At 35.1% G+C, this 13,545-nt stretch overlaps 1 long non-coding RNA gene across 1 annotated transcript in view; it reads left to right on the top strand.

The window, feature by feature from the left end:
• The window catches only part of LOC129506361 (uncharacterized), a 158,803-nt gene extending 146,758 nt beyond the window's left edge, over positions 1-12,045 (top strand). The window contains exon 5 of the long non-coding RNA XR_008663749.1: positions 11,818-12,045. This is a non-coding gene — a long non-coding RNA (uncharacterized LOC129506361). The remainder of the gene's footprint in view (positions 1-11,817) is intronic.
• Positions 12,046-13,545: the final 1,500 nt, after the last annotated feature.

The raw sequence follows: 13,545 nt of genomic DNA on the forward strand, positions 1-13,545 counted from the left end.
TCTGTAGTTTAGAGGTGAAACAAATTACTTTCTGAAGACAATTTCATCCTTATTCCTAGTACTTTTTTTTTTGGCACAACTCCAAGTACCAGGTGAAGTGACTTTTATACAGGCAGCCTTTTGCATGTTTTAATATTCACCAGAAAATGTCAAAGGTACCCCCCCAGCTCTACTGATTATTAAAACATAAGACTCTGTACTTAATTAGTGACGATGAATAGCAGTATTCTAGGTATTTCTCAGGTGAGTTAATTTCAAATTCAGAGCTGTTCACTATTCTTTTTTAAAGCTTAGATGAAAGAAATACTAAGGAGGACTATCTAGAGGATTTGTAATTCATCCATTTCTCTGGCTACACTGAAATCCACTCCCAGATTAAGGCATACCATACATAGAATCTTGCCTATAATGACCCAATGGAGAAATTATTTTCTGGTTTGAATTCAAGCATAGTTTTGCTTTCCTAAGAAATTGGTTTGCTTTTTGCATTAGGATGATATGAAACTTTCCTAACCTTTCTTGCTTTTTGACTTTCTTATTTTTAATTTATTTGATTTTTCCATATTTTTGTATCTTTTCTATATTTTCTTTTTTGAAACAGGTCACTTTATACATACAATTAAAAATAATAATTATAATAATTATATAAATATTTATGCACTGAATGTCAGACTGCCTACATACAGAAAGCAAACACTAATAGAACTCGATGCAAATAACAATATAATAATAGTTGAATTTCTTTGGTGTTAGTTGTGATCTCTCCTCTTTCATTCATGATTTTATTTATTTGGGTCCTTTCTCTTTTCTTTTTGATAAGTCTGGCTAGGGGTTTATCAATCTTGTTAATTCTTTCAAAGAATAAGTTCCTAGTTTTCATCGATCTGTTCTACTGTTTTTTTTTTATTTCTATATGATTGATTTCTGCTCTAATCTTTGTTATTTCTCTTCTTGCTCGATTTAGGCCTTATTTGCTGTTCTTTTTCCAGCTCCCTTGGGCATAAGGTCAGTTAGTGTATTTGAGGCTTTTCTTGCCTTTAAAAAAAAAAAGATTTTATGTATTTATTCATGAGATAACACAGAGAGAAGCAGAGACATAGGCAGAGGGAAAAGCAGGCTCCTCACCAGGAGCCTGTTGTAGGACTTGATTCTGGTAGACCTCTATTGCTATATAGTTCCCTCTTAGGACTGCCTTTGCTGCATCCCAAAGGTTTTGAACTGTTGTATTTTCATTTTCATTTGCTTCCATCTATTTTTTTTAATACTTCTTTAATTTCCTGGTTGGCCCATTCATTCTTTAGTAGGATGTTCTTTAACCTCCATGTATTTGTGGTCCTTCCAAATTTTCTTCTAATAGTTGACTCTAAGTTTCATAGTATTATGGTCTGAAAATATGCATGGTACAATCTCAATCTTTTTGTACCAGTTGAGTCCTGATTTGTGATCCAGTATATAATGTATTCTTGAGAATGCTCCATGTGCACTAGAAAAGAATGTGTTGGGTGACCTGGGTGGCTCAGTGGTTTAGTGCCTGCCTTCAGCCCAGGGCGTGATCCTGGAGACCCGGGATCAAGTCCCATGTCGGGCTCCCTGCATGGAGCCTGCTTTTCCCTCTGCCTATGTCTCTGCCCCTCGCTCGGTGTCTCTCATGAATAAATAAATAAAATATTTTAGAAAAAAGAATGTGTTTCTTTAGGATGAAGAAGTATATATCTTGTAAGTCTATCTGGTCCAGTGTGTCATTAAAAGTCTTTGTTTCCTTGTTGATCTTCTGCTTAAATGATCTATCTGTTGCGGTGAGTGGGCTGTTAATGAAATACAAACAATTAGAATATTATGAGCAATTATATGCCAGCAAATTAAGCAATCTAGAAGAAATGGATAAATTCCTAGAAACATATAAACTACCAAAACTGAAACAGGATGAAATAGAATACCTGAATAGACCCATAACCAGCCAAGAATTTGAATCAGTAATAAAAAAAATCTCCCAACAAGCAAGAATCCAGGGCCAGGTGACTTCTCAGGGGAATTCTACCAAACATTTAAAGAAGAATTAATAACTATTCTTCTGAAGCTGTTCCAAAAAATAGAAATGGAAGGGAAAATTCCAGACTCATTCTATGAGGCCAGCATTACCTTGATCCCCAAACAAAGACCCCATTAAAAAGGAAAATTACAGACCAATATCCTTGATGAACATGGATGCAAAAATTCTCACCAAGATACTAGTTAATAGGATTCAACAGTACATTAAAAGAATTATTCACCACGACCAACTGGGATTTATTCTTGGACTACATGGGTGGTTCAATGTCTGCAAATCAGTGTGATACACCACATTAAAAAAGAAAGGATAAAAAACATATGATCCTCTCAACAGATATAGAAAATGTGTTTGTCAAAATGCAGCAACCATTCTTGATTAAAAACCCTCCACAATTAAAAAAAAAAAACAACAACCTCCACAATATAGGGATAGAGGTAACATACCTTAATATCATGACCCACAGTGAATATCATCCTCAACAAAGAAAAACTGAGAGCTTTTCCCCTAGGTCAGAGCATGGAAAGGATGTCCACTCTCACTATTGTTGTTCAGTGTAATACTGGAAGTCCTAGCCTTAGCAATCAGATAACAGAAAGAAAAAAAGGCATCCAAATCAGTGAAGAAGTCAAACTTTCACCCTTTGCAGATGATATGATACTCTATGTAGAAAACCTGAAAGACTCCACCAAAAAATTGCTAGAACTGATAAAGGAATTCAGCAAATTGGCAGGATATAAAAATTAATGCACAGAAGTCTGTTGCATTTCTTTTTTTTAAAAAAGATTTTATTTATTTATTCATGAGAGAGAGAGAAAGAGACAGAGAGGCAGAGACACAGGCAGAGAGAGGCAGGCTCCATGCAGGGAGCCTGATGTGGGACTTGATCCCGAGACTCCAGGACCATGCCCTGGGCCGAAGGCAGGCACCAAACCGCTAAGCCATCCAGGGATCCCCATCTGTTGCATTTCTATACACTAACAATAAAGGAGCAGAAATAGAAATCAAGGAATTGATCCCATACACAATTGCACCAAAACCCTTAAGATACCTAGGAATAAACCTAACCAAAGAGGTAAAAAATCTGTACTCTGAAACCTATAGGAAGAAATTGAGGAAGACACAAAGAAATGTAAAAACATTCCATGGTCATGGATTAGAAGAAGAACAAATATTATTAAAATGTCTATGCTATCTAAAGCATTCTACACATTCAATGCAATCCGTATCAAAATACTGCTGGCCTTTTTCACAGAGCTGGAAGAAACAATTCTAAAATTTCTATGGAACCACAAAAGACCCCGAATAGCCAAAGTAATGTTGAAAAAGAAAACCATAGCTGGAGGCATCACAATTCCAAACTTCAAGCTCTGTTACAAAGCTGTGATCATCAGGACAGTGTGGTACTGGCACAAAAAGAGACACATAGATAATGGAACAGAATAGAGAACTCAGAAATGAACCCTCAACCCTATGATCAACTAAACTTTGACAAAGTTTCCATTGGGAAAGAATACCCAATGGAAAAAAAGACAGTCTTTTCAACAAACAGTGTTGGAGAAACTGGACAGCAACATGCAGAAGAATGAAACTGGAGCACTTTATTATACCATACACAAAAATAAGTTCAAATTGGATGAAACACCCAAATGTGAGACAGGAATCCATCAAAATCATAGAGGACAACAACAAGCAGCATTCTCTTTGACCATGTCCACAGCAACTTTTTGTTAGACACGTCTCCAAAGGCAAGGGAAACCAAAGCAAAAATGAACTATTGGGATTTCATCGGGATAAAAAGCTTTTGCACAGAAAAGGAAACAATCAACAAAACTAAAAGGTAACCTACAGAATGGGAGAAGATATTTGCAAATGACATATCAGATAAAGGGCTAGTATGCAAAATCTATGAGGAACTTATCAAACATCCAAAAATAAAAAAATCCAGTTAAGAAATGGGCAGAAGACATGAACAGACATTTCTCCAAAGAAGATATGCAAATGGCCAAACAGACACATGAAAAAATGCTCAACATCACCCATCATTAGGGAAATACAAATCAAAAACACAAGGAGATATCACTTCACACTGGTCAGAATGGCTAAAATGAACAAATCAGGAAACAATCGATGTTGGTGAGGATGCAGAGAAAGGGGAATCCTCTTACACTGTTTTTGGGAATGCAAACTGGTGCAGCCGCTCTGGAAAATAGTATGGAGGTTCCTCAAAAAGTTAAAAATAATACTACCCTATGACCCAGCAGTTAATTGCGCTACTATGTTTTTATCCAAAGCATACAAACATAGTGATTCGAAAGGGCACATGCACCCCAATGTTTATGGCAGGAATGTCTATAATAGTCAAAACATGGAAAGAGCCCAGATGTCCATGGACAGGTGAATGGATAAAGAAGGGATATATTTATTATATATATATAATGGAATATTACTTGGCCATCAAAACGAATGAAATCTTGCCATTTGCAACAATGTGAATAGAACTATTATGCTGAGTGAAATGTCAGAAAAAGACAAATTTCATATGATTTCACTCATACTGGAATTTAAGAAACAAAGCAGATGAACAGAGGGGAAGGGGAGGAAAAAATGAGGAAAAAATAAAATAAGATAAAAACAGAGAGAGAAGCAAAGTATAAAAGACTCTTAACTATAGGAAAAAAATAGAGTTCCTGGAGGTGATTTGGGTGGGGGAATGGGGTAGCTGTGTGATGGGCATTAATGAGGGCACTTGATGTAATGAGCACTAGGTGTTATATGCAACTGATGAATTACTAAATTCTACCTGTTAAACTAATAATACACGATGTGGTAACTAAATTGAATTTAAATAAAAAATTTTTTAAAAAGGCATTAAAAATGGTTGAGGATTTCAATACCCCACTCTCGACCATGGATAGATCAGGCAAAGAATTTATAAGGAAACAGTGGATTTGAACAGCACTATAGACCAAATGGACCTAATAGACATATACAGAATATGTCATCCAATAGCAGCAAAATATACATTTTTCTCAAGTGCACACAGATCATTCTCCAGGATATATCATATGTTAGTCCACAAAACAAGACTTATAAATTTAAGAAGATTGAAATCATATTAAGTATCTTTTATGACCACACTAGTATAAAATTAGAAATCAATAACAAGAGGAAATCTGGAAAATTCACAAATACATGGAAATTAAACAACACAGTCCTGAACAATAATGGGCCAAAGAGGAAATCAAAAGAGAAATAGGGCAGCCCAGGTGGCCCAGCAGTTTAGCGCCACCTTCTGCCCAGGGTGTAATCCTGGAGACCTGGAATCGAGTCCCACGTCGAGCTCTCTGCCTGGAGCCTGCTTCTCCTTCTATCCGTGTCTCTGCCTCTCTCTCTGTGTCTATCATGAATAAATAAAATATTAAAAAAAAAAAACAAAAGAAAACAAAGAGAAATAAAAAATGCCTTGAGACAAAAACGGAAATACAACATTGCAAAACTTGTGGGATACAGCAAAAGCAGTTCTAAGAGGAAAGAAGTTTATGGTGATAAATGCACACATCAAGAATAAAGATCTCAAAAAAAAAAAAGAATAAAGATCTCAAATAATCACCCTAACTTTACATCTCAAGGAACTAGAAAAAAGAAAAAAAATAAGCTCTAAGCAGCAGAAGTAAGGGAATAATAAAAATTAGAGCAGAAATACATGAAACAGAGAACAGGAAAACAATAGAAACAATTAGCAAAACTAAGAGTTGGTTCTTTGAAAAGATAAACAAAATTGATAAACCTTTAGCCAGACTAACAAAAGAGAACCCAAAAATAAAATTGTAAATGAAAGAGGAGACATTACAACTGATACCACAATGCAAAGAATCATAAGAGATTACTGTGAATGATTATATGCCAACAAATTAGACAATTTAGAAGAAATAAATAAATTCCTAGAAACATACAACCAATCAAACTGAGTCAGGAAGAAAAACAAAATCTGAATAACCAATGAAAAGTAAGAAGATTGAATCAATAATAAAAATTCCCCCTCAGCCCCCCAAAAAAGCCTAGGACCACAAGGTTTTTCTGGTTACTAAAAATGGCAATCCTCAAACTCTTCCATAAAAAAGTAAAGAGGCGGGAACAGTCTCAGACTCATTTCATGGGTCAAGCATTATTCTAATTCCAAACCAGATAAGGACACTAAAGAAAAGAAAATTATAGGGCGATATCCATGATGAATAGATGTAGAACTTCTCAACAAAATATAAGCAAACTGAAAAAAAATATAAACAAACTGAATTCAACAACACAATAAAAGGATCACACACCATGATCAAGTGAGATTTATCCCTGGGATGATACTAGGATGGTTCCATATATGCAAAACAATAAATGTAATGTACCATATTAATAGAATGAAGAATAAAAATCACATGATCATCTCAATAAATGCAGAGAAAGCATTTAACAAAATTCAACATCAATTCATGATAAAAAAAAAAAAAACCTCTCAACAAATTGGGTAAAGAAATGTACCTCAACATAATAACATAATAAGTGCCATGTATGACAACCTAGAGTTAACATCATACTCAATGGTAAAAGATTGAAGGCTTTTCTTAAGATCAGGAATAAGACAAGGGTGCCACTCCACACCACTCTTATTCAACATAGTAGTAGTAGTCCTAGCCAGAGCAATCAAGCAGAAAAAGAAGTAAAGACATCCTAACTGGAAAGAAAAAGATGAAATTATCTGTTTGCACATGGCATACTTTTATATATAAAAAATCCTAAAGACTCCATAAAAAACTGTTAGATCTAATCAATGAATTCAGCAAAGTTGCAGGATACAAAATCAACATTCAAAAATCAGGAGCATTTCTATACATTAATAATTATCTGAAAAGGGAAATAAAATAATAACATTTACAATGGCATCAAATACAATAAAATACTTAACACTTAAGCAAGAAATTGAAAGATATGTATATTGAAAACTATAAGATGTTGAAAGAAATTGAAGAAGACACAAATAAATGGAAAGATATCCCATGTTCACATCCCATGTCCGCTACTCAAAGCCCATTGATAGATTCAATGCAATCTTTTTTTTAAAGATTTTATTTATTTATTCATGACAGAGAGAGAGAGAGAGAGAGAAAGAGAGGCAGAGACACAGGCAGAGGGAGAAGCAGGCTCCATGCAGGGAGCCTGATGCGGGACTCGATCCCAGGTCTCCAGGATCAGGCCCTGGGCTGAAGGCAGCGCTAAACCGCTGAGCCACCCAGGCTGCCCTCAATGCAATCTTTATCAAGATTTCAATGGCATTTTTCACTGAAATAGAAAAACCTAAAATTTGTTCAGAACAAACACACACACAAAAACCCTGAATAGCAAATCAATCATGAGAAAAAGAACAAAGCTGGAGGCACCACATTACCTGATTTCAAACTATATTACAAAGCAATAGTAATCCGCATAAAAATATGTGGCATAAAAATATACACATAGACCAACAGAACAGAAATGACAGCCCAGAAATAAACCCATGCATGTATGATCAACTAGTATTTGACCAAGGAGCCAAGACTACTCAATGAAACAAAGATAGTCTCTTCAGTAAATGGTGTCGGGAAAATTGGATATTTACATGCAAAAAAATGAAACTAGACCCCTATCTTACACCACTTACAAAAATTAACTCACAATTGATTAAAGACTTAAATGTAAGATCTGAAACCCTAAAAACCTAGATGAAAAGATAAGGGAAAAGCTCCTGGGTATTGGTCTTGGCAATGAGTTTTTTTGGATAAGATATCTAAAGCACAGGCAACAGAAGCAAAAATAAGCAAGTGCAACTACATCAAGCTTAAAAAGTTCTTCACAGCAAAAGAAAACATCAACAAAATGAAAGGTCAATCTATGGAAGGGGAGAAAATTTTTGCAAACCGCATATCTGATAAAGGGTTAATATCCAAAATATATAAGCAATGCATACAACTCAATAGCAAAACCTACAAGCAGATAAACAAAAGACTCAAAACCAAAAAAACAGCCCCCCCCAACAAAACAAATAATCCAATTAAAAGATGGGCAAAGTATCTGAATAGGCATTTTCCCAAAAAAGATACTTAAATGGCCAACAGGTATATGAAAGGGTACTCAACATCACTACTCATCAGGGAAAGGCAAATCAAAACCACAATGGGATATCATTTCATACCTGTTAGGATGGCTGTTGTAAAATTTAAAAAGTTTTAGGTGCTGACAAAGATGTAGAGAAAAGGTAGGCCTCATATTCTGTTGATGGGAATGTAAATTGATGCATCTACTATGGAAAACAATATGAAAGTTCCTCAAAAAATTGAAAATAAAACTACCATATGATCTAGCAATTCCACTTCTGGGTATATATCTGAATGAAATGATATCACTGTCTCAAAGAGATATCTGTACCCTGTGTTTATTGTAGCATTATTTGCAAAAGCTAAGACATGGAAACAATCTAAGTGTCCATTGTTGTATAAATATATAAAGAAAATGTGGTATATATATATAAATATTACTCAGTCATAAAAAAAGAAAGAAATCCTGTAATTTGCTACAACATGAATGAAACTTGAGGTCAATAAGTCAAACAGAGAAAAACAAATACTGCATGGCCTTACTTATATGTGGAATATAAAAAAAACTACTCATTAGAAACAGGAAACAAGTTGTCAGAGGCAAAGTCTGGGGAGTGTGGGAAATGGGTAAAGGAATTTAAAAGGTACATACTTCCAGTTATAAGGTAAATTTGGGGGATATAAAATACAGTAATGTAGGGGCACCTAGTGGCTCAGTGGGTGAGCATCTGCCTTTGGCTTGGGTCGTGATCGTAGGGTCCTGGGGTCCTGGGATAGAGTTCCACATTAGGCTTCTGGCAGGGAGCCTGCTTCTCTCTCTGCCTATGTCTCTGTGTCTCTCATGAATAAATAAACAAAAACTTTTTTAAAAATACAGTAATGTACAAGGTGACTATAATTAACAATACTGTGTTGCATATTTGAAAGCTACTAAGAGAGTATATTTTAAAAGTTCTCATCATAAGAAATAAATGTAACTGTGAGCTAATGGATGTTAACTAAACATACTGTGGTAATCAAATCATTATGATATACATCTTAAATTTATACAATGTTATGTGTCAATTGTATCCCAATAATCTGGAAAAAAATTCACTTTGTGAATTATCAACTATGTTTCATTATGATGCATAACTATGATTATTTATATTATTAAATGTTTTGGATGAAATGTGTTACATTTTTATTTCATGACTAAATGTTGTTCATGTGTACTTAGTCAACATGTTTAGAGATTATATTACATAGTTCCACCTACTTACCACTTACGAATACTATCGCTTATAATAATTAAAGAAATATATCTGCCTATTTATGATCTAGTACCCTAGCACTGCTTTAGAACTTAAACTTAGAAATGGAGACAGGACATATACATGGCTCTGAAGTCTGTTTCTTGACATGGCAATTTTGATGCAGCTGTTACAAACTCATCAAAATGGTCAAGATTATGACAAAATATAAACTCGCTTTTGTTGTTTACACCTCATTCCTTATACTGACTTGATCTCTAAGCCTCATCACATCCTAGATTTTTGCTCTGAAGGAAGATGTAATTGTATGAGACTTAGGAATGAGTTGAGAAAAATGATTTTGTATATTTGTCAAAATAAAAAAATGCATAAGTTTCTATTTTAGTCTGACCCATAATACTACCTAGTCAGAATGATCACATGAAAATTTTATATAATCAGGAAACTATTAATATAACAAATACCAAATTCACTTAACAAATTCATTTCACAAAGTCTCAGCTATAAGCTAGGTAGTGAGACACTACCAAATATGCCCAAATTTGAAAACCAGGATTTGTTTAATATTTAAAAATGAAACTAGTAGAATCTATACATAATGGAAGTAACCAACTACCTACAGAAGTAGTAGAAGTCAGTAACTAAGGAGTTATGGGAAGAAAATTGAAATGAAATTCATTGAACAAATTTATTATGAACTGGACCTGTGTTTTTATGTCATTGAGGAGCACCCCAAATTCCAAGTAAAATCAAAAAGAAATAGTCTCAGTAAAATTAAAAAGTATGTTGTATTACTATGCAATAATTCAATCCAGCTTAATCTAATAAATTTTACCAATTTTGACTGGAGAGAAATCATTTCATAAAGAAATGTTCTGTAGGGCAGCCCCGGTGGCCCAGCGGTTTAGCGCCGCCTTCAGCCCAGGGCCTGATCCTGGAGACCCAGGATCGAGTCCCACATTGGGCTCCCTGCATGGAGCCTACTTCTCCCTCTGCCTGTGTCTCTGCTTCTTCCTCTCTCTCTGTGTGTGTGTCTGTCATGAATAAATAAATAAAATATTTTTTTTAAAAAAAATAAATGTTCTGTAAATTTCCTATAATGGTATAACAGACAAAAGGAATGCAATTTTTTAGAATGTTTTTTTATTCATTGACTTGTTTATTAATTCATCAAACATTTATTAAGGCTTGGTATAGGTTTTGTGATAATCACTGAAAATGTAAAGACTAATGAGACACAATCTCAACCCTCAACAAGGTTACAGTTTAGTAGAGAGCAATAGACAATAATTATAGGCTGACTTTTGCTATAGCTGTTAATACTAATTACATAACATATTAGTCAGCTATAAATGCAATGTTACATAAGAATGTAGTCACTTAGAATAGGAGAAAATATTTGCAAATCATATGTCTGATACGGGGTCAATATCCAAAATATATAAAGAACTCATACAATTCAACAGCAAAAATCCAATCTAATTAAAAAATGACATATGATCTGAATAGATATTTTTCCAAAGAAGACATACAGATGGCCAATGTGTATATGAAAACATGTTACTAATCATCAGGGAAATGCATACCAAAACCGCAATGAGATATCACATCACATCTTTTAGAGTGGCTATTATAAAAACAAAACAAAACAGGTGTTGGTGAAAATGTAGATAAAAGGAACCTCTGTGCATTATTGCTAGGAATGCAAATTCATGCAGCTATGGTGGAAAATAGTGTGGAGATATCTCAAAAAAATTAAAAATAGAACTTCATATGACCCAGCAATTCCATTTCTGGGTGTCTAGCCAAAGAAAACAAAAACACTACCTTGAAAAGACACATGCACCCCTATGTTCATTGCAGTTACCTATTATTTACAAGAGGTAAGGTATGGAAGTAATCTAAGTGTACATTGTCAGATGAATGGATAAAGAAAATGTGATGTATATGTATGTGTGTATGTGTATATATAATAACATTCATATATATATGTGTATAGTGGAATGTTATTCACCATAAAAAAGAATGAAATTTTGTCATTTGTGACAATATGGATAGACCCCGAGGTCAATGTGCTGAGTGAAATAAGTCACACAGAGAAAGACAAATACTGTATGATATCACTGATATGTGAAATCTAAACAAACAAGCAAAGAATCAAACTCATAGATATACAGAACAGATTGGTGGTTGCCAGAGATTGTGGGTTGAGCTAAATGGTTGTGAAGGGAGTTAAAAGGTACAAACTTTCAGTTATAAATAAGTCATGGAATTATAATGTACAGCATGGTGACTATAATTAACAATACTATGTCATTATTTGAAAGTTGCTAAGAGAGTGAATTTTATTATTTATTTATTTTTTTAAAAAGATTTTATTTATTTATTCATTCAGGAGAGATGCACAGAGAGAAGCAGAGACAGGCAGAGGGAGAAGGAGGCTCCATGCAGGGATCCCGATGGGGGACTCGATCCCGGAACTCCAGGATCATACCCTGAGCCGAAAGCAGACATTCAACCACTGAGCCACCCAGGTGTCCCAAGAGAGTGAATTTTAAAAGTTCTCATCACAAGAAAAAAAATTTTGTAATGATGTATGGAAACAGATTAACTACAGTTACTGTGATCATTTTGCAATGTATACAAGTATTGAATCATTATGTTGTATACTGGAAACTAATATAATGTTATGTCATTTATATCTCAATTTAAAAATAAATAAAAATCCAAAAAGAAAAAAATGCTGTGACTTAAAATAGTAATCTTACTCTCTTGCTTATAGTCTGTGGGATGGCTAGCTGAGACTCCATGCTTCAGGTTCTGAGCTCAATGATGGATGACAAAAGGGTTCAGGGAGGCTCCTTGTGCCCCTTATCTTTGGACCACTGGCTACTTGAGGCATGTGGTCTGTCCATGTATTTCACTATGTGGCCCAGGCTAAATAATCACCAGCCACCTGGGACATGCTCTTCTCATCACTGGAGCACAGGAGGGAAAGCTCAAGCACATGAACGTATTTTAAGCCCCTGTTTAAATTGTAAATGCTGACATCTCATTGGCAAGCAAAACATATGATCAAGCCCAACATCAATAGAGCAAGAAAGTATACCTGGCATATACCGGAGGAAATATTTGCCGAGCAATAATTCAAACTTACACTTATGAAGTGCAATAGGAGAGAGCAGGGAGGATATTATATAAATCAAAATTCTTAGTTTTAAGCCATAAAAAAAGACTGGCTTATTTAAACATTAAAGGAGTTTATTAAGGAGCTATTCATTAGTATATAATCTCTTAGAAGCCTTAAAAATCAGTCTCAGAGACCACGCAGCCAAGAACAACTTTCAAAATCATACAAAACTAGGCTGGAGAAAACATTTTGTTATTGCCAGTAGCACAGACACTCCAGCTCAAATTGCCCACACCTCTGTTGCTACAACTACTGGCACTACTGCCTCTAGAAACTGGCTTTAGGTGCCTTCTCTCTTGCTCCACATTGTTAGAGTTCACTTGAAAACCTGTGATTTTTTCATTCCATTAGCTTCTGATTCATAATCTGGGGTAGTCCTGTCTGACAGATCCTAGATCATGTGCACATTCCCTAACTACAGGTGAAGTGGGGAAGAAAGTAGCTGGCATCTTCAATTTCTATAGAGGTGGAAGCCTCTGCCCCCATAAGAGTGGGGGAATATCTCAAACATGGTTAGGGGCTCACATGTTTTGTGGCAAAAGAAAGAATGAGAAATTTTTTAGTATAAGCTGGAAGAGATACCAGGAAGGGCTTCCCAGAATAGGTAAGATTTAAGTTGAATCTTAAAGAATCAATAGCAGTAAGAAAGTTGAAGAGTAACATGAATGAGGAAAACATGGTACATTTGAAGATCAGCAAGTGGTTCAGCATGGCTCAACTACCATGTAGATCGATGGATATGTATGAAGTGGCAGTGGGAAAGTGCATCACAAGGTTAGGTTGGTGAAGAAATCAGGGCTTGATCATGAAAAGCCTTGTATGTCACGTTATTTGGTCAGGTGGTAGTGCAGGAAATACAAACATCTTTAGGGGGACGCCTGGGAGGCTCAGTGGTTGAGCATCTGCCTTCAACTCAGGTCGTGCTCCTGGTCT

This window comes from Nyctereutes procyonoides, unplaced genomic scaffold (assembly GCF_905146905.1).
Source record: "Nyctereutes procyonoides isolate TBG_1078 unplaced genomic scaffold, NYPRO_anot_genome, whole genome shotgun sequence".
NCBI lineage: Eukaryota > Metazoa > Chordata > Mammalia > Carnivora > Canidae > Nyctereutes > Nyctereutes procyonoides.